This window comes from Cheilinus undulatus, linkage group 1 (genome assembly GCF_018320785.1).
Source record: "Cheilinus undulatus linkage group 1, ASM1832078v1, whole genome shotgun sequence".
NCBI lineage: Eukaryota > Metazoa > Chordata > Actinopteri > Labriformes > Labridae > Cheilinus > Cheilinus undulatus.
In genome coordinates this window covers 15,557,907-15,570,437 of record NC_054865.1, presented here as the reverse complement: position 1 = coordinate 15,570,437, position 12,531 = coordinate 15,557,907, and the positions used below count along the sequence as shown (strand labels likewise).

Below are 12,531 nucleotides of genomic sequence, written 5' to 3'. Positions count from 1 at the left end.
TTGTAAAGATGTACCTCTGTTTGTTTCTCATGTTATCCCATGGTACTAAAAATAACAGGAAAAGGTAAACTTGCTGATTGTCGGTTTCGTTTCGTTGGCCACCCAGCTAAAAATGTTTTTTATAGAAGCATCAGCACTTAATGATGTCTGTTTTATGGGCAGTTTAAAATGTACTGCTTTCAAATCTGCTGTTGAGATAAACTTTTTGTTGTGAAATGTCAAGCTGTGGGTGCACAGCAGCACAGGGGTTAGCGCTTCTGCCTCACATCAAGAAGGTCCCCGGTTCACTTCCTCCCATCACCTAAAACATGCTCACTAGGTTAATTAGTGATTCTAAGTTGGCCATATGGTTTGCCTGTGAGTGTGCCTGGGTGTCTGTCTTCACATGTCAGCTCTGTGATAAATGGTACAGAAGATGGATGTCCAGTTGTGAATTTTTATGTATTAGAGGTTTATAGGCTCCTCACAGTCTTTCTTATTATTTTGTCCTCTGGAGATGACAATAAAACATTACCAAGATATCTGCTTTAAGTCTCAAACAAGACTCCTTTGGCTATAGTCTCAACCATTGCTTCTAGTGAATTTTAGGAGAAATAGAAAAGAAACTAATGAGAAAAAATCTGAAACTTTAAAGTGGCTAGGATGAGAATCAAGATTTTGTCTCATGAGATGCAGAAGAGAAAGCACTGAGCAGTAAAATTTTCCTCTAGGCAAACTTCAGTTCTTAAAAAAAAAAACACTTTAAAAATTGGGGAATGAGGATGAATAAAGAAAAAGACTGTTTTAATGGTCCTGCCTAAAAACTCCACACACTAAATTGCGCGTTCAGATGATGTATCAGCTGTAAAAGCATCAGAAATGTTCATATCTGCCTACACCGATAACATGCTGATAATACTGTCTAATGCATTCATAATATTAAATCAGATCCAAGGAGGGCCTTTTAATTGGGACCCAGTGATTTCTCTGGGCAGGCCTGGGTGTTACACCAACAGTGAGCTTATATATTCTGTATAAGTTGCTGGCCATGAGACTTAATAAAATATTACAATGTGGCAGGTTTGAGTTATGATAGTCTTCTAGGAGGAAGAGGAGGAAGTAGTGTTTGGTATTTGTGCATTTCATATTTGGGTCTATGCTGTAGTTTTCTGGCAATACTATATGAAGACACGCTCTGAAATGTTTTGTTCACATATGAAACTTCTTAGCTAAATGGGAAAACACCTCATATTGGGCTTTTATGGGGCCACCTATGTTTTTAAACAGACTTCTACACGATGACAGCATTTCCAAAATCTACAACATATAAAGGAAATAAATACATAACAGGAAAATCCTGCAAAACTGCTGTGTGACAAGATGGAGTGTGCTTTCTGTAAAACTTGTCTGTCAAAGGTTTTTGCAAGAGAGAGCTGCTGAATGTCAATTATCTTGCTAACTTCTGAGACAATTCTGGACGGACAATTTGTGTTTTGACAGTAAGATTCCCGTATTAAAGTCTTAGCAACTATAAAAGAATTCAGTCTGTGCAGGAAATACAGACTCTGCAGGCCCAGTTTGGATGTGTTTAGGCCAGAAGTTAGGTTTTTATCAATCACTGTCTCCAAGTACTTATAAGACTCAACCATCTCCACCGTGGTTGGGACAGATGGCTGTGGGTTTTTCTGAAATGGATGACTATGCTCTTTGTTTTTTTTTTTACATTTAACTTGAGGAAATGACTGTCGCACCACTTCACAAAATCTGTCACAACTGGTCGACCTCTCTATCCTGGAGAAGACTGACTAAAACTGTGTCGTCCGCAAATTTCAAGAGATGCCTGTTAGTTTGGTGGCTCCTGCAGTCATTAGTATACAAAATATACCGCAATGGGGACAGGACACACCCCTGAGGAGAGCCTGTGGATGACAGTTTCTTTAAAGATGAGACACCATTTGCCCTGACCCACTGGGGCCTACATGCTAAAAAGCCTTTAAGCCATTCTGTTACACCAACATCAAGTTTAAAATTGTTAATTTATGAGACGAAATGTGTGGCTGGATTAGATTAAGAGCTGAGGAGAAATCTGCAAATGAGAGTGTGGCATGGGTTCTCGTACCCTCCAGATGCTTATAGAGAAAGTAAAGCCGAGGAGCATCCTCCTCTCGTCTGAATGGACGATATGCAAATTACATCAGATCAAGCAGGTATTGCACTTTATTTGTCAGGAATTTCCTGAACAATCGCTCAAAACATTTCATGAGTGAAGTCAGAGCTACTGGTCTAAAATCCTTTAGCTCTTTAGAAGATTTGCTCTTGACAACTGCAACTACAATGGATGCTTTTCTAATTTTATATACAACCTTGTGGTTGTGTTTCTGTAATTTGTACCAGACTTTGTAATTTTTTCCAAGTGTTTCAGACCCTGTAATTTCATATCAGACTTTGTATTTTTTATTCTTTTTTCATATTGTGTAAAAGTGTTTTAAATACAATTTTGTATTGGGCTGTAGATGTGTTTTGTATGTGGTAGTTTGTTGGTTTTTTTTTTCATTTGTAAAAGTGTTTTGCATATTTAAATGTGCTTTATGAAATGTAAAAATGTTTCAGTTAATGTAAATTTGTTTCAGGTGATGTCATGTGTTTTAGATCAGTGGTTCCCAACCTTTCTTTCCTCAAGGCCCCCCCCACTCATATCTAACCAAAACGTTTAAATTTGAAACTAAAAAGTAAAAAAAAAAAAATCCAACCACTGTTTTCACTTTGGTTTTTTGTAAATCTTTTACTTTACACTGTTGTACATTTTTCAATTTTAAAAACTTGACATTTTTGAGTTTCAAGTCTCAAAATTTAAGACTTTTTACACTTACATGGACATTTTAATGTTTTTCTTGATAGTTATTAAGTTTGGTTCTTTGTACTGTAAATATCCAACTTTATAATCTTAATAACAAAAATTAACAAAAAAAATGACTGATTCTATTCACCTTTCGTCTTGTAGGTTGGCCCTAATGCATTATGTTTCTAAAAAATGTATATGTACATCTTATTTTGAAGTAGACAGAAAGAGTAGAGAGAGCAGTCCCGCACCCCCTTGAGATCTTCGGCGAATCCCCGGGTTGGGAACCACTGTTTTAAACGTTGTAATACTGTATTGCACTTCCAGGCCACCGTACATATCACTAATTCCTCCCTGATAGTAACATATTTCGTACTCACACTGACTAATGGACTTGCCTGTCGACAGTAAATAATAGAACTGACAGAAAAGTTCACGTAGGGTTGTCAAGGTTTGTAAGCCTACGTGCTGATAACGTTGTGTGACCATTTTATGACGCAGCGTGTGCGTCTATCACGGATGTAAACATTGCCCCGTCCACGTGGAGGGAAAAACGATTTGAGCCTCGTCTGCCCGGGAGAAAGTAACCGTGTTAGGTGGGTGTTCCAGGCTTCAGCTACCTAATTTTTTCCGGTAAGAGCATTGTTTTGTGTTTGTCAGCAGTGTCCAAAAACCACAGACCTTGTTTGATTATCCTCGCCTTCAACTTAAAACCACAGACTCAATAAAAGTATTTTATCCGAAATGTTAATCTCGTAAATATCTTGATGCTAGTTGTGCTTGATAAGGTTTAGTTTTCTGACGCGTTCTGTTGGTATTTGGAAAAGGAGAGTCGTCTCTGTTGCACGCACCGTCTGGTAGGACTTTTATTTTGAAGGCGCTGCACTAAAAAGGCTTTGCTGCGTGCGGCTTGATGTTTGAGGGCTTGATATTTGATGCTCAGGAGGAGAGGAGGAAGTCTGCAAAAGCCTCAAATTACGGTGGATGTCCTGAGCTACAGTCGTCTGTTTTCTCAACACGACATGTAGCGGTCATGAGCTGAAGAAGAGACCGTTGTTTGGCGGAACTTAGCGACTAATAAAGGTAAAAGTTTTGGACTTCAATCCAGAGAAGCGTTGAGATAGTTACCTGTGGGGGTCTGTGAGGTGGGGTTGTTCAGGTGATTCACCTTCCTGCTCGGAAATATTTCTTCTTATGGACAGATGAGAAGTAGAATTAACAGCTTCAACATGTTTCAGTTAACATAGGAGGTTTGCTGCTTATCCGTTTAGAGTGAGGTTGAAGTCAAACTCACTTTAAACATCTGGGAACCATTGTAGACTTACTCGTACTTTTTTCTTGATAGCTAGCAAGACAGACTTGTTTCAACATGAAGAAGTTGTGACCATGAAAGTTTCTGTCATTCTGTAAGCCGTTACCAACACGTTTGTCAAGTCTACTTTAAGACCAGCCACCATGAACGATAAAGTTAAAGATAAAATGACTTATCTTCTTAATTGACAACAGGCTGGATGTTGTGTGCAAGTTTTGAAAGAGTTTGGTCTGACCTTTCTTAGAGAGCAGCAGCTCAGAGGAAGCTGTCTTTTTAATGTGATGTGAAAGTGTTAATGAGAGTTTCTCAGGGCTTAGTAGAGAGAGTTGTCAGTTACTGGACAGTATAGGCATCTTAAAAATGTTGTAGGTACTTGGTTTCATAAGGGTGGCTCCTTAAATAAATTCCATCATGTTAGGCTTTAATCCCATCACGCCGTGATTTGTACACAAGCTTAATCTCACACCCAGATTCTTGATATCTGTTGGAATTTAAGACGTCTGGTTTGTTTGTTCCTCTGTTGTTCTATGGCTTGTAATGAGCTTCTGCAGTCACTTCAGTCTTGCACCATATCAAAGTGAAAGAACCGCAAACCGAAAAGAGTTTCAGGAAATAGCTTCCCCTCCTCTTCTTGTTCAGACAGGGTGCCTGTTACACATGTCAGCCCATTAACTGAGAAAATTAATCCCTCATTGACTGTACTCATGTAAAGTCTGTATGATGGCACTGCATCTGTATGGTCTATGACAGGGGTTTTCAGCTTGTTTAGCCTGCAACCCCAAAATAACTGTGCTGGAGACTGTCCCACTGTGCCTGGCAGTGGTTAAAGCAAACTGTGTGCATGCTCTGTGCCTTTCCCAACACTGGCACAGGAACTTAAAAAGAACACCGCAACCTAGAAGACATAATGGTAATTTATTGCAATAAAGGCTGGGAGCAGAATACAGTTACTGTAGACCCCATGGATAGCCTTCAGCACTGAGCGGGTATACTTAAATCGTACAGCACAGGTGATGTCTTTGTGCTATCATGTGCAAACTTACATTCTTGCACTTTAGGCTTTGACCAATACTGGTTTTTCAGTGCTGATACTTATTAATAGTTGTTCATAAGACTGATAACCAATATTTGGAACCGATATAATTTATTATGACATCCAATATTACTTGATGCTTCTTGTGCTTAATGTGACAAGACTAAAATTGTGGATATTTAATGTAAGATGAAAACTAGATTACATTTTAGGCTAGTTTTAGTCACCTTGATGAAAACTAAATGTACTTTTTGTCAGTTTTAGTCATCACAGATCTATTTTTGTTAGTCTAAGTTTAGTTCTTGTCGTGGAAAAAAGGCTGTCGACGAACATTTTTAGTCATAGTTTTAGTCGACAAAATTAACACTGCTATCCAATCAGATTGTATTATATGCAGCACATTTGGTGAGAGAGAGTGAAAATAAAGCCAGGGCGCAAGACCCACCTTGCAATGGAGCCAAGGTAATGCACTTATAGATAAGTTAATTTTATTGATTACCAATGAAATAAAATTAAGATGACAATAGTGGCAATTAGCCCAATGTCAATTATTGGCCTCAATAATCCTCTAGGCTGATAAGTGGTTGACCCCTATGAGGTGGACAGCTCAAGCTACATTGATTCGTACCGAACATGATATTTTCTCATATCACATGTATCTTCCCAATGTAGCGGCTTAGTTAAACTGCAAAACATCCAGTCTCTCCCTTTGCCTCTCTTTTTGTTGTCATTGCCGTCTCACACCAGTACTGCTCTAAAAAAAATCCCCCAGCCATCCCAGTATCCAGCTGCAGGCTCTGACTTTGAGTTTTAGATATAAAGTCATTACTCCTCAATTTCTACACATAAAAAATATCATCAAGGAAGGATGAGGTTGGAGCCTAGATGCCAAACTCAAAGAGATTTTGCTGTTGCAACAAACATGAAACATTACAAATGTGAGTTGTCTGACTGGACTAATGACTATGGTTTTATCTTAAATTGAAATATTTTTATCTAAATATTGTTACAGTAATGAGTAAAATATGCCATTTAAATAATTTCAAAAAAATAACTTTTTTGGAAGTCATATCTTGACAGTTCCTCAGTGTCACATGACGCCCACTGATTTGACATAACAGCATGTTTCCCTGTTCTCCTATTTAAATAAGGTCATAGAGAGCCCAAAAGTAAAAAGTTAAAAATACAAGAAGTTGTTCAAAATCTATTAGCATTTAGATCATACAATCATAACGTACACATTTTTATACCCAAAGTCAATTTTATTTTTGTCTTGCATGACATGTTATATAGAAAATGGGATGATGGGTAACAATGTTGAAATCCAAAAGGCATCTCTTTTCATGAATAAATTAGCACTAATCAATATGAAAGTGGCCGATAGACTGAGCTTCATTAGACTACAAAGAAATGGTATGAGCATGGCTGTAAGACTCAGGCCTCCATTGAGCAAAATGTCCATATGCTGTGTGAATATACATCATTCATAAAATATATTTTCTCATGTATTCTGATAATTACAAACTTTGAAATGTGTTTATTTTCTCATATTGCATCAATGATAAAGCTGTGGTGTGATGTGCAGTGTATCTGATGTGCGCTATAACATGGGAATCGATGCATTGATCCTTTAGATCAGAACTGATGTTTTTGCTCTCTTCAGCAGACCAACTATGGCTTGTTCATAAAGCAGATCAGTAATATTTGGAGAATCTGGTCTGAAAAAATGCTTTCATGTTTAACAAGGGATTAACCCAGTATTGCTTTAAAACACCATCATCCCATCTTTCTCTTCTGTTTAGCATTTTGTCTTTGTCTCAAATGCAGGCGACCTCGTTTTGACAGTGATAGCAGAGATGAATGCTTGTTTTTCTAACAGTCGGCAGTACATGTGTCAGCCTGCTTCAGCTTCTGGAAAAAACCTGCAGAGTCTGACTGTATGTAGGAGCTCTTGTTGGCACATACGTATACATGCAGTATTATTAATGTGCATCAGATAACATGACTTAACCATCTTTAATATGGCCTTAGCTCCTTCTGGAGGCATATTTCAGAGAGAAACCTCATGCCTGCTAAACCACTCATGACTAGAACTTTCATTTAAATCACATTTTGAATAGTTGTAGACATACTCTCTGACTTATTTGTAGTGACAGTCCTGAATGTTTACATTTGTGGAACGTTATTTGTGGTAGCAGTTTAGGTCCATCTCCACTTCATGTCACTTTCATAGTGGTATGTTTTACTGGACATGTGTTCATTCGCAAATCAACAAGTTGACCCTCTATTTCTGACACCATTGAAGTTCATGCTTCACGTTGCTTTAGCTGTGTTTGTTGCAGTTCCTCCCTTTGATCATCTTTCTGGGGCCAAACTGATTTTGGTTGGATAGACAGAATTTAGTCCAAAATTGGGCCAATTATCTTTTTGTGTGTACTCACATAAGGCTGCACCACAAGCAGTCGAAGCCAACATTTCTGAGAGTTTGGTGTTTTGTAAGGTTTGACTGATATTGTGTTTTTTTTTTCTTTGCATATTATGAGTGCATGAGACTAACAACCATTATTTAAAATTGATATGCATTTGTTATGTTAAACAAAATGCATTTAATGAAGCTAGCTTTAGTCCATGCAGGGCACAGTAATCATAAGCTTAGCTGTGATCAGCTAATGGCCAGCTGATTTTAATTATCTCCTCCTAGCTCCTGCAGCCAATCATAGCTCTTTCCCTCAACACAACGGTGTATTAAAATGTGACATACTTCTCACTAATCCCTGCTTGCATTAGTGCTGATGCACCACGCTGCTGATGGCAAAGCTTAACCTCCTCCACCCCAGCCTCCTCCTTTATAGCATAAAGCTTGTTGCACCCTCATATTCAGATTCATGCTACTATGGATTGATTGCGTAATATTGCATTAAGTACGAATTGTTATAATGGATCTCTCTATATGAGGGTTTCTAGCTATGCACTCCCTTGAAAGTCAAAGCAGCTTGACTAACCTAAAGAGCATCTTTTGAGCGGAGTCTTCTCTGCCAAGAAAAACTGTACATCCGTTTTGCAATAATATGGTTAAATGTATGACCAGAGTGTTCCTGACTGAAATGTGGATAAATAAAACTGCATGTTAAGAAATTAAAGAAAATGAACAATTTAGCACCAGCTCTGTCCACATGAGAAACAACACAGAGAAGCAGGATAATAGGAAATGATCTCATACATTCCAAGTGTCTGTGCCATCCAGGTAAAAGTATTGATTGTCTGGTAATTATGTGACATAGAGCCAGTCAGATAGTGTTGTGGGTGGGACATTAGGTGAGACTGCAGAGAGTGAAAACAATGATAAAGGGGAAGACACACCTGCAGTAAAACCAAAGAAACACACCCTTTAATTAATCAGTCTCATCAATTATCGTTAAAATAAAATGCCAACACTGATAATCGTGTAAATGCTCAACATTAGCATTTACATTATTCTTTGACCTCTACTGATGTATTCATCCCTAAGGTTCAGAGTGGCTTTCAACTGTTGTTTTTTAATTGCTTATAATTAGGGTATATAAGGTTTAAGGTGCCCTAATTTGTTTGTCTTTACACAAGTAAGATAAATGTCAAAAATGTGATAACATCAGTGAGAGCAGGGTCTCTGGACAAGGTCGTCTGCAGACGTACACTCCAGCGTCTCCTTGACCTGGGCTGAGTTTGCCTCAGCCTTCATATGTCAACAGAGAGCTGGCAGACATACCCTGGTCCCTGAACCAACACCCTGAACAGACGGACCCTTCCAAAACCAAAAGCCCTTTGATGAAAGTGTAAATCTGGACAGCTGTAAAGGCTGTGCATTCAGATGTTTTGGGATGAGTTGAGGTTAAATCCAAGCAGCAGAACGTCAGAAAACCAACTCAGGCAGTAACACGTTTGGCATTCATTTATTGCAAAATCAGTAGACAAGCAGGGTTAGTGGGTGAGTCAAGCAGCAAGCTTTCACTTTCGAGGGAGGTCATTCCTAGATACCCCCCATATGGATGGATACATCTATGGCAATGCTTTTAAACATAATGAAATTGTGTTAAGCTGCAGTCTACTCTGTAGGAGCATAAAATGAATATGGGGGTGTAACAAAGCTTGCAACTGAGATGCATTGTAGCTGTTTTTCCAGAAGCTTAAGGCCTGCTTCACCTCCACCTGTTTGCCTTTTTCTTGACTAAATAAACATCTGATGGAGTTAGCATTTCCAGTATGATGAGCTCCATTATTGAGCTTCTTCAGGTGTCTTCACAAAGCAGTGGTTGACATCACTGAGACAGCATCCATGTTTCAATTAGTCCGGCAGTAGAAATAAACACTCAGCTGCGTCTAGAAATCCTGATTACCCTGTAAACAACTTCTTATGAATAAAGTGCATAAGGAGCCAACAGGGCAAAGGTTTCTGGCAGTGAATCACAACGGCAACTGGAGGGAAGCCAAAGAAAATAAACTTTGTGACACTGACAGTGAAGTTTCTGTGAACGACAGGAAGGTTAGACAACACATACTGTTGATAGCAATGATAGGGAGGGTTATAAACCATATTAATGCTGCTGTATTCACATGCTACTCATGCACTGTCAAACATCAACCACACATCATTGAGCACAGGTTTTGCAGCAATTTCTATTCGTTTGTGGGAGGCACAGGGGTAATTATTGTAACCTGACACGCCAGATGGATTTGTTTCACACATCCATCAGGGAAAGCTTCAATAGGAAATGTCTGAGAAAAGGCAGAGGCTTTGAATTTTTCATTTGTGATTTTTCTGTGCCAAATCAGTCAAATCATGGCAGCAGGGAGGTCTTTTTAATTTCAATTTTGGTGGACTTTCTTCCAAATCTTGCGTTTCTCCTTTATGGTCATGAGAGCCCTCCTCTATCTCGTGTTTTAGGAGATCATTAGCCTGTTTGAGGGTGTCACCCTCGCTCTTCAGGCTCTTATTTTGGGGCAGGAGCTGAGACAAACCTTGAGGGTGACACTTCCTTTCTGTCTCCCGTTGCTGTTGGAGTTTTACCTTTTGTTTCAGGGTGTCTTCTTCATGCTTCTCCTGTTGAATCTCAAGCTTGGGTTCTGATGATGTTCCAGCCTGAGCCGTCTTTTCAGCCTCAAGCTCCTGCTGAAGCCTTTGGCTGTAGATAACCTCAGTCTGAAACATCGACTCGGGCCTGTAGATCTTGCAATACTCTTCCCTGAGTTCCCCAAGCTCTTCCCTGGTCTCCTGCTCTTTTCTAATCAGCAGCTCCGCCTGCTTCTCCTTCTGGTCTAATTGATTCAGGAGCATTATTACGGTTTGGCTGAGCTCTATTCTCCGCCTCTGCTCCTCCTGACACTTGGCTGCCTCTTTTCGAAACTTCTCAGCCATTTGTCTGAGGGAACACTCCATGTTATCTAGCTTAACCATCAGGTACCCAAGCTGGTCCCAGAGGGTTTTATTTTCTTTCTCCTCTAAAACCAGCTTTGTGCTGAGTTTTTCTACTTTTTCCTGATCCTCACAGGCTGCCGTACTCAGTAGCTTATTGAGTTCTAACATGAGGGCTGTGTTTTGATGTTTCACATTGTCTGACTCCGGCCCGCTGATCCTTCGGTATATCTCCATGACCTTCTGACTGGCCGGAAGTGGAAGTGGAAGTGGAAGTAAACATCCTGACAACCAATTGTTGCTATGGCAACCCATAGGGGTGTGACGAGATCAAAACGTCACAAAAATTCTCGATGATCACCGCTCCATCCCCCACCCCCTCCTCCACGTGCGCTACTTGGGGCCACACACGATCTGCAAATGCATAATAAGTTCATCATTAATGGGGAAAGATTATGAAATGCTGCTGCTGGAAACATGTACAGTCTCTGTGAGGAGAAAACACTGTTTATTTAGATCGTGTATCTGCGCAGATTCGCTCATACACCGTGCTCCAAATTATTATGCAAATGATATTTTTCTCTTATTTTCTTTAATATTAATGCAAATGACAGAATATTTTTCATGTCATCAGCTGTTAAAGCACATTTCAAATGTTTTTGAACAAACTTCATAATGATAACTATTATTTAAAAAAAGAAAACAAAAAACTCAAAATACACTGTTCCATATTATTAAGCAGGCCACAGCTTTCAGCAATACGAGAAAGAAAATGGATCGCTCTGCTGCTGAAAGGTGTCAAATAGTGCTGTGCCTTGGACAAGGAATGAAAACATTAGAAATTTCATGAAAAATTAAGCATGATCACCATACTGTGAAGAAATTATTCGTTAGATTAAGAGAGCAGCTGCTAACATGTCATTACAAAGCAGGGACCCTGAAGGTGTGAAAATGACCTCAGCAAAGTATATATAGTTTCTGACTGACCACTTCCTGCCATGGTACTAAAAGAAGAACTGTGCCATCTGTAGCAAAATTATCTTCATGCATGACAATGCACCATCTCATGCTGCAAGGAATACCTCTGTGTCATTGGCTGCTATGGCCATAAAAAGAAAGAAGCTCATGGTGTGGCCCCCATCCTCCCCTGACCTCAACCCTATTGAGGAGAGGCGCTGTACTCTAAAGGGTGAGTTGCGGCTGACAATGAATGTAAGTAGGGCTGCAGTAATTGATTTATTTTGAAATCCAGTACTCTATCGTTTCTTCTGACGATTAATCGAGTACTCTAATAAGAACTATTGCATTTTTTTTTTTTACCAATCACTTTGGCTTTTTCAAGAGAAGTAGTACTAGACCAATGAGAAAAGAAGCTGGGCCCCTTAAATGAACTACTTCTTTATTAAAAATGGGTATTAACAGATTCTCTGAAGAAAATATATTTTACAAAATGCAATGAAGTTATGATGACAATTTTCATTTCTTAAAGTTACAAGGACAGGAAGTTAAAATATTGACATTAGATTGTGCCATATTTGCGGTTTGTAGGGATCCTCTCCCAGGACATTTTTGTTGCCAACACTTCATTTCTTCTCTTGTAGTTTATTTTTATTCTCCAATTTGCCATTAAAGTAAAGGAACATGTAATCCTTTTAACATCCTCTACTTTATGCATAATTTTTATATTTCACATTCGAGCAAGAATAAAGTTTCATCATTCACACAAAGGTCTGACGTCTGAAAGGTGAACCTTTAGATTAATGTGACCTTTGAAGACCATCCACTGGCATGGAGAACACATTTAAAGGGATAATTAATGCTGCTTCTATGACCTGTTGAATCTTGACTGTATGATGATGAACTTTAACCTATTTAGTCTCAGTCACTGTCTGTGGCAATAAGGTGTTGGTGTCAATTCATTATCAATATAAGTCTTATCAAATTATTTGGGATGCTGAAAGACCTCAGTGTGCTGAATT

At 39.0% G+C, this 12,531-nt stretch overlaps 1 protein-coding gene across 5 annotated transcripts in view; it reads left to right on the top strand.

Moving 5' to 3' along the window:
- The first annotated feature begins 3,183 nt into the window (after nucleotides 1-3,183).
- The window catches only part of LOC121507593 (multiple C2 and transmembrane domain-containing protein 2-like), a 99,085-nt gene continuing 89,737 nt past the window's right edge, over nucleotides 3,184-12,531 (top strand). For 3 of the 5 annotated variants that reach the window (XM_041784024.1, XM_041784023.1, XM_041784020.1), the window contains exon 1: nucleotides 3,755-3,901. The gene's annotated coding sequence lies outside the window, so the exon portion shown is untranslated. Of the gene's footprint in view, nucleotides 3,452-3,754; nucleotides 3,902-12,531 lie in introns of those variants that run through there. The other 2 variants (XM_041784022.1, XM_041784021.1) reach the window with 2 other exon arrangements.